At 44.5% G+C, this 9,302-nt stretch overlaps 1 protein-coding gene across 4 annotated transcripts in view; it reads left to right on the top strand.

Moving 5' to 3' along the window:
* Nucleotides 1-340: 340 nt before the first annotated feature.
* The window catches only part of SIN3A (SIN3 transcription regulator family member A), a 62,683-nt gene continuing 53,721 nt past the window's right edge, over nucleotides 341-9,302 (top strand). Inside the window, exons 1-2 of one of the 4 annotated variants that reach the window (XM_029236814.1) lie at nucleotides 6,021-6,034; nucleotides 6,882-6,978. The gene's annotated coding sequence lies outside the window, so the exon portion shown is untranslated. Of the gene's footprint in view, nucleotides 728-5,474; nucleotides 5,883-6,020; nucleotides 6,035-6,881; nucleotides 6,979-9,302 lie in introns of those variants that run through there. The other 3 variants (XM_029236812.1, XM_029236811.1, XM_029236816.1) reach the window with 3 other exon arrangements.

The raw sequence follows: 9,302 nt of genomic DNA, 5'->3' as shown, positions 1-9,302 counted from the left end.
AGCCTTCCAATGCAATGACTGGCGAGGGCGGGAGCGGAGTTGTTGGGCCTGTAGCTGAGAGGGCAAGGGGCGGGACATGTGGAGTCCTCCAATGAGGCGTGAAGAGCTTCCCTGCCTCCTCCAATAGTGTTGCGGCTTGGGGGTGGGATTCAGCAATTCGTCTCCAATAGGCGGGGTTGAGTTAGGGAAGCTCCCCGCCAATAGGGGCGTGGAGAAGGTGAGCGGCTTTCCCCCCCCCACTGCCCTCCCAGCCGGGGGGGAAGGGGCGGGCAGTCGGCAGCCAGGGTGCAGCGATTGGCTACACCTTTGACAGGCGGATAGTACGGCCTGTGCGGAGCGAAGTTGAGTCTTCCCTCTGCGGGGCGGGCCGGGTGAGTGGGCGGGATTTCCCGGGTAACAGAGAAGCGGCCGCGGCGGTAGAGGCGGCGGAGACGGTTTCTCCATCTTCCCCCCCTCCCCTTCCCCCCTTGGAGTTTCCCTCCCTCCCTCCCTCCCTCCTTCCCAGTCTGGGCACTGGGGCCTGTGACCGCTTCGTTAGCGGAGAGGAGGCTGCCAGTCCGCTTTGGCGGGCCTGTGCCCCGCGCGTTTCTCGGGGCCTCCGTGCTGAGCCTGAGGCTCATGCTAGGAGGGACACGCAGTGAGAGCGGCCGAAGCAGCTTTGCGGTGAGAGCACGCCGGGCCGGGGTCGGGGCAGGGAGCCTGGTGGCGGGTAACGCCGGACTCGAGGGTGTGTATTTTTGGGGGGGACTGACCTCCTCGGCTTCCCGTAGAGCAGGCGGGCGGGAGGCGTGTGGATGTGTGAGGGGGGTGGGGGGCGGAGCGGGGTAGCTCTCGGTGCGGGAGGGGGAGGAGAGCGTAGTCCCGGTGCGCGCGGAGGGGGCGGGCTCTCGCGCCGCCGCTCAGGGGCGGGGCCGGCGCGCGCGTGCGATTGTGGAGAAAGGGGCGGGGCTGGGCCCTGTGTTAAGTGCTGTTTGCGGTCGACCACCCCTCCGGTCTTCCCGGGTTGGGCGGGGCCTCGGCTGGGCGGCCTTGCACTGGCCTGCTGGGGTGAAGGGACGGCCTGGGGGTCTCCCGCTTGTGGCTTCGGGGCGCGGCAGGGAGGGGGCGTGAAGTCCGCCTTCCTCCGCCTTCCCGGGATCCGGTTGGCCGGAGGGGCAGTATGGAGCGGCGATGCCACTCCCCCTGGCCGTCCTCCCCCTTCCGCGGGTTTCCGCCTCCTTGGCAAGTGAGGCGGGGCTCGGGAAAGCCCGCTGTCCGGTCTGGCTGGGAGTCGCGGCGCCTAGATCTGCCCCGCCCTACGTCTCTTTTGGGTGGGAGGGGCCCCCAGACTGCAAACTGTGGAGATGTCAGGGCTTTCTCTTGTGGCTCAGCCATGCCTTTTGCCTGGGGCACGAGGGTCAGGTGCCAGAGCTGTTGTCTCTGCTTTGCTTGGTGCAGCATGGATGGCACCATGCAGCCTGGACAGTGGGATCGTGGTCCCCGCCCCTCCCCTCTCGGTTGTAATTATCTGGGCGAGGTGCTCAAGGTCCTTTCGTTGCAGTCTGCGGTCGAGTGCTGCTCGTGCTGAGACCGTGCTTCCGCAGCGGTGATGGTGGGGGGAGGGGCAGAGACTCCTCAGAGACTAGAAATGTGGCCGGGGACAACCTTTCCTGGAGTTCCCTTGATGTTGGGTTACCGTGGCTGTACGGGGCGGGGTTTCTTCTGAGCCAATGGGATGGTGGGTAGTTAGGCTTCGCCACTATTTCGGTGCCTTAGAACTTCAAACCCAGTTAGCCAAGAAAAGGATGTGGAAACTCCTCTTCCCAAGGCTGAAATTTAGAAAAGGAAGGGTTGGACTTACATTATATTAAAAAAATGATCTTTTATAGAAGATGGTGATTTTTTTTTTAAAAACTCAGACTTTGAATGAAATACTCCAATTTCCTCAGCTTCTGCATTTTTGAATGCTTTAATTGTACTGGTGGTTCTGTTTTTTAATTTCTCAAATAAATAAGTTGCAATTTAGGTAGCTTCAGGTGTTCTTGAAAAGTCTGCTTGTTTTATGTAATTCTGTTAGAACATCTAGACCACTTTCTATTTATATTCTATAAAACACTGTTCTTGCCCTATTTTTTTACAGAGAGTAGGGTGAAATCGAGGACTAGTGTAGCCTTGTGTATGTGACTTGTTGCCCTCCAACCTGTATTGGGAAATTGCCTTAGGACATTCCAAGTTTAATGAACCAGTTTAATTGATGGTTTTGCTCTGAGTTGAGACATTATCTTTTCTTAAGAGAAATTACTTGTGTTTTCAATATTTTTCATGAGAAATTAAACAAGGAACAAATATGTTTATTTATGCACTAATATCTGAGCGAGCCCTCTGGCTAATTAGCTGAACTGAAGTTAAATTCTAGGTTTGTGCTTTGCTCAGTTGGGACTGAGAGCGTGGTGCCGTGTGCTATACTCATGTGAAGAGATTAAGTCTCACCTTCGTAGCTAAAGAAGTAGCAATGGCAACAGTAGCTTTTTAGTTTGGTTTATGGTGACTGTGGTAGAACTGGTGTGGAGGCAGAAAACCTGGGTGTTTTTCCTGATGCCATAAACTGACAAAGTTTGTGAAAAGAGTGGAGAATTTACCATTGAGGAAAGTTTGGTCAACACATAATTGTTCCTACCATTTGCAATGCTGTGTGCTGGGAAACATAAAAGACCTAATTTATACCCTTAAAGAATATGTTGGGACTTCCCTGGTGGTGCAGTGGTTAAGAATCTGCCTGCCAATGCAGGGAACACGGGTTCGATCCCTGGTCCGGGAAGATCCCACATGCTGTGGAGCAACTAAGCACGTGCGCCACAACTACTGAAGCCCGCATGCCACAACTACTGAAACCTGCGAGCCACAACTGCTGAGCCCGTGTGCCACAACTACTGAAGCCTGCATGTCTAGAGCCTGTGCTCTGCAACAAGTCACCTCAATGAGAAGCCCGCGCACCACAACTAGAGAAAGCCTGCATGCAGCAACAAAGACCCAACGCAACCAAAAATAAATAAATAAATAAATTTAGTTATTAAAAAAAAAAAAAAGAATATGGTGTCTGTTGGCGAACCAGGGTCAGAAGTCCCACATAGGCTTTAAGAATTCAAGTAAGAGCCTGGATATGCTGTATTAGGAAAGTTTTCATAAATGCTTTTTCTCTCTCCAAATATCAGTATCATATACTATAGTTTTGTCAGAGTCAGAGACCGTAGAGAGATTTGCATTTTGTAATTAAGATGTTTTCACCTAAAGAGTAAAAAAAATTTTATTTTTTTTTATTTTTTAATTTTTTTGCGGTACCCGGGCCTCTCACTGTTGTGATCTCTCCCGTTGCGGAACACAGGCTCCGGACGCGCAGGCTCAGCGGCCATGGTTCACGGGCCCAGCCGCTCCGCGGCATGTGGGATCCTCCCGGACCGGGGCACGAACCCGTGTCCCCTGCATCGGCAGGCGGACTCTCAACCACTGCGTCACCAGGGAAGCCCCAAAATTTTATTTTTTTAAGGAAGGTGGTGTGTAGTAATTTGATAAAATTCCTGGCAAAGCATAGTCCTGTTTACATCTTAAGTGCAAACAGACAAGATACTGGAGGGCTATTCGAGGCAGATATTAATGGCTGTGAATTTTAGTTGGAATTAAAAGATATGTCCATGGCATTCAGTAATCTAGTGCAGTGCTTTCAAAGGCTTTCTTACTCTTCTGGATAACTCCATCAACCAAAAGTTTGTTAAGCTTTATTTTCTGTAGATTCTTATATAGATGATGTTAAATGCTTTTTCAAACTACACCCTCTGTCTCCTTGAATAATAATAAGAGAACTTAACATTTATCGAGCCCTTTACTACCCCCCAGGCACTGAGTTAAGTATTATATATTTATTAATCTGTTTAATCTTCACTACAACCCTATGTAGTGGGTACTATGAAATCTATGTTTTAAAGGTGAGGAAACAGTGGGAAAGAGAAGTTAGACATATGCTAAGTGGCTAATCCAGAATTCGAACCCAGACATTCTGGTTCCAGAGTCCACACTCTTAATGCTATACTTCAGCTGCCTCTGGTCTAAGGATAGTAAATGGAGAAGGAGCAGCGTGGGTTTTTTTTTTTTTTCCCCACTTGTGGTAAAACATATGTAAAATTTATGATTTTATCTATTTTTTAAATGTACAATTCAGTGATATTAAGTACATACACATTGTTGTGCAGTCATCACCATCATCCACATTTTGTTTATCTATTCATGTGTTGATAGACGTTTGGGTCGTTTCCACTTCTTGGCTATTGTGAGTAATGCGGCTGTGAACATGGGTGTATAAATATCTCTTCAAGTACTTGCTTTGAATTCTTTTGGATATATACCCAGAAGTGGAATTGCTAGGTCATATGGTAATTTTATGTTTAATTTTTGGAGGAAGCAGCAATGTGCTTTTTTTAAAATTATTTATTTATTTGGTTGCATTGGGTCTTAGTTGTGGCACACAGGATCTTTGTTGCCGCATGAGGGATCTTAAGTTGCGGCATGCAAACCCTTAGTTGCGGCATGTGGGATCTAGTTCCCTGATCAGGGATCAAACCCAGGCCCCCTGCATTGGGAGTGTGGAGTCTTAGCCACTGGACCACCAGGGAAGTCCCCAGCAATGTGCTTTTGAAAGCACATTGGGGGAAAAGATTGGGATTCAGGTTCTAAAGGTAAATTGAGTCAACATGCATTCTTTTTTCTTTCTTTTTTAAAATTTATTTATTTGGCTGTGTTGGGTCTTAGTTGTAGCACGTGGGATCTTTCATTGTGGTGTGCAGGCTTCTCTGTAGTTGTGGTGCGCAGGCTTCTCTCTGGTTGTGGTGCGCAGGCTCCAGAGCACGTGGGCTCAGTAGTTGCAGTGTGAGGGCTTATTTGCCCAGCGGCATGTGGGATCTTAGTTCCCTGACCAGGGATTGAATCCGCATCTCCTGCATTGGAAGGTGGATTCTTAACCACTTGACCACCAGCGAAGTCCCTCAGCATGCGTTCTTTTTTTTTTCTCTTAATTTATTTAATTAATTTATTCTTGGCTGCATTGGGTCTTCGTTGCTGTGCACGGGCTTTCTCTAGTTGCGGTGAGCGGGGGCTACTCTCCGTTGCGGTGCGCGGGCTTCTCATTGCAGTGGCTTCTCTTTGTTGCGGAGCACAGGCTCTTGGCGCGTGGGCTTCAGTAGTTGTGGCTCGCGGGCTCTAGAGCACAGGCTCAGTAGTTGTGGCGCATGGACTTAGTTGCTCTACGGCATGTGGGATCTTCCCTGACCAGGGCTTGAACCTGTGTCCGCTGCATTGGCAGGCAGATTCCTAACCATTGCGCCACCAGGGAAGCCCTCAACATGCATTCTTGACCACCTTTTTTTTTTAATTGAAGTATAGTTGATGTACAATATTATGTAAGTTTCAGGTGTACAACAGAGTGATTCACAATTTTAAAGGTTATTGAGCATCTAAAATAGCTCTGGACTGACACAGGAAGAGTCTCTGTTCCCAAGAAGTTTACATTCTTAGAAGGAAAGGTAAATATACATATAATATGATTTTACTACACATCAGTGTAGGTTGAGTGCATAAGAGTCAAGTGCAAAGAGCTGTAAGGAATTCAGAGGAGAGCCCACCTTTTGGTGGGAAGAGGAAGAGGGGACACTGAATGAGAAACAGGAGGGAGGAGTCTGAAATCATACATCTAGTTTAAGGGAGTTGTTAGGCTCAAAATACCCCCAGAGAGTGCTTTGGAATGTTAGAAGGGGTGGCATTGTATTGAAAATGGCACATGAATTGTCTCTCTTCCAGAGTTTGTGCATCCTGTTCTCTTCAGTTCGCAGATGTGATTGCTTCTCCTGCTTTGGAAGGTAGTTAAGAATCACAGTGAAGAAATTATGGACTTGGCATAACTTGTTGCTGTTACTCTGTCAAGCTGAAGATATATTATTAATATGGTCAACTATTATTTCCTAATACTTCTTTTCTTTCACATGCCTTCCTGTTTCTGCTACTTTAATAAGTGAGTAGTAGAGGTAATATCTTAGGATTTTAATCTTTTTCTTGTTACAGTTTAAGTAATTAATTCTGGGTGTTTGTTTTTTGTTGAGGTTAAGGTCAAATAATGAAATTCATCTAGCAGCATACTTGGGTAGTCTGAATCAGGGTTCTGCCATTATTACATTATATTCTTTCCAAATGTTTCAAGGAGCTTTGTTTTTCTGACAGACATCTTTCTTTTTAAATATGAATTTTAATTGTCTTTATACAGTTATCTGTTCGATTGTCTTTTAGCAACACATTACAAAAAAAAACTTTGACTTTCTTTAGTTTTGTAACTTTCTTTTGGGGTCTTTCTTCAAAAGACACACCCCCCCAAAAAACAAAACAAAACAAAAAATCACACGAAAGACATGCCCAGTGGGATTTGTTGTCAGTTATAACCAAATGCAGATTTTTTTTTTTTTGTCCTTGTATATTTGCAGGTCAACAACCTGATACTGGTTTTCATCAGGGAGAGCTATACAGTGGCTCACAGTTCATCTAGATTGGGACTTTACTTTCTTGATAGCCTCAGTGCCTAGGACAATGCTGGCACACAGGTGATAGATAAGTAGTTTACAGCCTGAACTCTGTTGGCATTTTAAAGTTTGCTAACTAGAGGATACCTCTGTTTAGTTGGCAGTTGGCTTCAAAATTAGTTAGGCATTTATTGGTAGCAATTCCTAACTGATACATCTCTTTTTTGCCCCTCCCTTCTTTTGCTTTTGTACTCCTCACCCCCTTTTCTGTGTGTGTGCCTGCATGTTACTTGTATTTATCAGCTTCGTGGCAATGGATGTTTCCTCAGTCCTGCTGGTATCCTCCAGGTGCCAGGCTTATTGACTTGCAGGCTGTTGAAGGATATATGGAGCCACAATCTCTTATCTGCAGCTCTGAAATGCAAGAATTTTTGTTTGTTTTTTGGTAAGTTTGGTTCCATAACTAATTTAGGGGGACAACCTGTTCTACGCTGTCCCACTTGGTGCAGAAATGTGAATGTGCGTGATTATAGAGAGCTACTCTATGCGCCATATCAGCTTTCCAAAATCTAAACAATACTGATAACTCTCAAATTTCTGTCTCTCCCTGGGGACCTCTCCTTTGTACTATAGATGAACAAATCCAGTGGGCCACTTCATATTTCCTCTTGGATATCTAACAGGCATCTTTGACTTCTCTCTTTTTCACACGTGGTCTGTCAGCAAATAAATACTATTTGCTCTATATTCAAAATACTATCCAGAATTTGACCAACTCGATACCACCCCCTAGCCCCCAACTACAGCAGTGAGTGCCACTAACATCTCTAGCGTGGGTTATATCAGTAGCACCTTAACTGTTCTCTCTGCTTTGTTATTGCCCCTCTTCAGTCTATTCTTAACATATTGATAGCAACCCAAGTGATTCTCTGCTTAAAACCCTCCAACGGCTTCCCATTTCAGTCTGAGTTCTTATTATGACCTACGAGAACAAACACGGTGTGCTCCCTACCTACTACCCCCAACTCCATTACCTCTCTGACTTCATTTCCTACTAGTCTCTCTTTCCTCCATTCTGCTCCAACTACGTGGCCTTTTTGCTTTTCTCGGAAAATACCAAGCACGTATGTATATCAGAGTCTTCGTGTTTGCTGTCCCCTCTGCCTATAATGGTTCTTCTACTGATTTCTACATGGGTAACTCCTTACTTCATTTACTCAAAAGTTACTTTATATTAGTGAGGTACTCTTTGGTCACCCTTGTCTAAAATTTCAAAAATCCTCTGCTTTTTCTTCTTAGCACTTGTCACTGTCTGATATTCTGAACACTGTTTATTATCTTGTTGTCTGTTTCTCCCACTAAAATGTAAACTTCCTGAGGGAGGAGAGTTTTGTTTTATTTACATCTATATCCCTAGCTCCCAGAACGATTCCTGGCACATAGTGTGTGCTCAGTAAATATTAGAGGATGCATGCATGTGTGAACGAATGATTTGGTTTCCATCACAGCAAAGCACTATGCTAAGCACGGTGGAGGATACAAAGATGGTTAAAAGTTTGTGCGCCCATGTCTGTGTAGGGGCAGAAATATAGCTAATAGGATAGAGGCAGTATGAGGTGAGTGACACATCTATCATCTTAAGAACTACCTTGCGTTCTATTCTTTATAATGCTTTCTTTATAGCTTCGGCTAGTGTGTCTTCTGTTACACTTAGTCTTGTTTTATACCATTCCTAGTTAGTTTATAGAAACCTTGTCACACAAACTAAATGTTACTGTCCTTGAGAATAGGTATACACAATGATTTCCTTCTTTTATATTCCCCTACTATTACACTTAATTTTTTAAAAACTTCAAAAAAATTTATTTGGCTGCGCCAGTTCATAGTCGCAGCACATGAGATTTTTAGTTGTGGCATGCAGGATCTTTAGTTGTGGCATGCGGGATCTAGTTCCCTGACCAGGGATCGAACCCGGGCCCCCTGCATTGGGAGTGTGGAGTCTTAACCACTGGACCACCAGGGGAGTCCCTAAACTTTTCATTTTGAAATAATTTTAGGCTTAAAAGAAGTTGCAAAAAATAATACAAAGAATTGCCATAGTACAGTGATCAAATCAGAATGTGAACATTGATATAATTATTAATATCTTTTGAATTGAACCAAATATTTTCTTGTCCATATTCTACCTATAACATCAGTGTCAGTTAGACCCAATATTAGTTTTTGAGTTTCTTTTTGAGCAGTATTAACTACTTGTAAAGATTTATATTTAATGACTTTATTCTTTACTAGAGGTCTTCAGAAGAACGAAGAGAAAATTTACTTATTTTCTTTTTAATGGAATAAACTCATTTTAGCTATTACCGCTTATACATCTGACCTATATTGTAGGATATTGATGATCTTAGTTATCCTATATCTTGAAATGTTTTGGTCTTTTATCATCTTAGGAATTACTTTAGCATTACTCATCAATTATTCCCAACTATGCTAAAAAAAAAAACTAAAATAATAAGAAAATGGAAGAATGATGAATTGCCTAGAAGGATGATGCAGTAGTAAAATAAGTCATCACTACAATTTTCTTACTGCTTTGCCCAAAGCATTACAGCATCTTTCAAGAAAGTGTACAAGAAGTTGGGGGATGCCATCTTAAACATTATGTAAGATGTTACCATTTGGGGTGAAAAGGATATGAAAGTTCTTTATACTACTATTTTTACAGTTTTTTTACGTTTTCATTCAACATGTTTGATAACCCGTAATCTT

The sequence above is a fragment of the Monodon monoceros genome, unplaced genomic scaffold (genome assembly GCF_005190385.1).
Source record: "Monodon monoceros isolate NGI ecotype Baffin Bay Population unplaced genomic scaffold, NGI_Narwhal_1 Super_Scaffold_21, whole genome shotgun sequence".
Classification (NCBI taxonomy): Eukaryota; Metazoa; Chordata; class Mammalia; order Artiodactyla; family Monodontidae; genus Monodon; species Monodon monoceros.
This window is presented reverse-complemented; position numbering and strand designations above follow the sequence as displayed.